General features: G+C 42.8%; 1 non-coding gene across 1 annotated transcript; it reads left to right on the top strand.

The window, feature by feature from the left end:
• Window positions 1–1,686: 1,686 nt before the first annotated feature.
• LOC130942653 (small nucleolar RNA R71) lies at window positions 1,687–1,794 on the top strand. The gene has a single exon (XR_009071218.1). It is a non-coding gene; the product is annotated as a small nucleolar RNA R71 (small nucleolar RNA).
• The last annotated feature ends 726 nt before the right edge of the window (window positions 1,795–2,520 follow it).

Raw genomic sequence — 2,520 nt, 5'->3', positions numbered from 1 at the left:
CAGATACTCAGAGCAATGTTGGAACCTCCCAACACCAAACTTAGAGTTTGAATGTGGGGGTTCAACACCAAACTTAGAGTTTGGTTGTGGCCTCCCAACACCAAACTTAGAGTTTGACTGTGGGGGCTCTGTTTGTCTCTGATTTGAGAGAAGCTCTTCATGCTTCCTCTCCATGGTGACAGAGGGATATCCTTGAGCCTTAAACACCAAGGATTCTTCATTCACTTGAATGATCAACTCTCCTCCATCAACATCAATCACAGCCTTTGTTGTGGCCAGGAAGGGTCTGCCAAGGATGATGGATTCATCCATGCACTTCCCAGTCTCTAGGACTATGAAATCAGTAGGGATGTAATGGTCTTCAACTTTTACCAAAACATTCTCTACAAGTCCATGAGCTTGTTTTCTTGAGTTGTCTGCCATCTCTAGTGAGATTCTTGCAACTTGTACCTCAAAGATCCCTAGCTTCTCCATTACAGAGAGAGGCATGAGGTTTACACTTGACCCTAAGTCACATAGAGCCTTCTTGAAGGTCATGGTGCCTATGGTGCAAGGTATGGAAAACTTCCCAGGATCTTGTCTCTTTTGAGGTAATTTCTGCCTAGACAAGTCATCCAGTTCTTTGGTGAGCAAAGGAGGTTCATCCTCCCAAGTCTCATTTCCAAAAAACTTGTCATTTAGCTTCATGATTGCTCCAAGGTATTTAGCAACTTGCTCTTCAGTGACATACTCATCCTCTTCAGAGGAAGAATACTCATCAGATCTCATGAAAGGCAGAAGTAAGTCCAATGGGATCTCTATGGTCTCATTTTGAGTCTCAGATTCCCATAGTTCCTCATTGGGGAACGCATTGGAGGTCAGTGCACGCCCATTGAGGTCTTCCTCAGTGGCGTTCACTTCCCCTCCTTCCTCTCCAAATTCGGCCATGGTTATGGCTTTGCACTCTTCTTTTGGATTTTCTTCTGTATTGCTTGGAAGAGTTCTTAGAGGGAGTTCAGTAATTTTCTTACTCAGCTGTCCCACTTGTGCCTCCAAATTCCTAATGGAAGACCTTGTCTCAGTCATGAAACTTTGAGTGGTTTTGATTAGATCAGAGACCATGGTTGCTAAGTCAGAGGGGTTCTGCTTAGAATTCTCTGTCTGTTGCTGAAAAGATGATGGAAAAGGCTTGCCATTGCTAAACCTGTTTCTTCCACCGTTGTTGTTGTTGAAACCTTGTTGAGGTTTCTCTTGATTCTTCCATGAGAAATTTGGGTGATTTCTCCATGAAGAATTATAGGTGTTTCCATAGGGTTCTCCTGGGTAATTCACCTCTTCCATTGAAGGGTTCTCAGGATCATAGGCTTCTTCCTCAGATGAAGCATCCTTAGTACTGCTTGGTGCATTTTGCATTCCAGACAGACTTTGAGAAATCAAATTGACTTGTTGAGTCAATATCTTGTTCTGAGCCAGTATGGCATTCAGAGCATCAATCTCAAGAACTCCTTTCTTCTGACTTGTCCCATTGTTCACAGGATTCCTTTCAGAAGTGTACATGAATTGGTTATTTGCAACCATTTCAATGAGCTCTTGAGCCTCTGTAGGCGTCATCTTCAGATGAAGAGATCCTCCAGCAGAGCTATCCAAGGACATCTTGGATAGTTCAGAGAGACCATCATAGAATATACCTATGATGCTCCATTCAGAAAGCATGTCTGAGGGAGATTTTCTGATCAATTGTTTGTATCTTTCCCAAGCTTCATAGAGGGATTCACCATCCTTCTGTCTGAAGGTTTGGACTTCCACTCTAAGCTTACTCCATTTTTGAGGTGGAAAGAATTTTGCCAAGAAGGCATTGACTAGCTTTTCCCAAGAGTCCAGGCTTTCTTTAGGTTGAGAGTCCAACCATATTCTAGCTCTGTCTCTTACAGCAAAAGGGAATAGCATCAGTCTGTAGACCTCAGGGTCAACCCCATTAGTCCTGACTGTGTCACAGATTTGCAAGAACTCAGCTAAAAACTGATGAGGATCTTCCAGTGGAAGTCCATGGAACTTGCAATTCTGTTGCATTAGAGAAACTAATTGAGGCTTAAGCTCAAAGTTGTTTGCTCCAATGGCAGGGATAGAGATGCTTCTCCCATAGAAATTGGGAGTAGGTGCAGTAAAGTCACCCAGCACCTTCCTTGCATTGTTGGCATTGTTGTTGTTTTCGGCTGCCATGTCTTCTTCTTCTTTGAAGAATTCGGTTAGGTCCTCTACAGAGAGTTGTGCCTTAGCTTCTCTTAGCTTTCGCTTCAAGGTCCTTTCAGGTTCAGGGTCAGCTTCAACAAGAATGCCTTTGTCTTTGTTCCTGCTCATATGAAAGAGAAGAGAACAAGAAAATGTGGAATCCTCTATGTCACAGTATAGAGATTCCTTGAGGTGTCAGAGGAAAAGAAAAATAAAAGAAGGAGGTAGAAGAATTCGAACTTGATTAGATAGAGTTCGAATTGTGCATTAAGAAGGAGTAATACTCCATAAATAGAAGGATGTGGGAAGAAG

The sequence above is a fragment of the Arachis stenosperma genome, chromosome 7 (genome assembly GCF_014773155.1).
Source record: "Arachis stenosperma cultivar V10309 chromosome 7, arast.V10309.gnm1.PFL2, whole genome shotgun sequence".
In the NCBI taxonomy this organism is placed as follows: Eukaryota; Viridiplantae; Streptophyta; class Magnoliopsida; order Fabales; family Fabaceae; genus Arachis; species Arachis stenosperma.
Note: the sequence above shows the minus strand (reverse complement) of the source record. Positions and strands in the feature narration are given on the sequence as shown.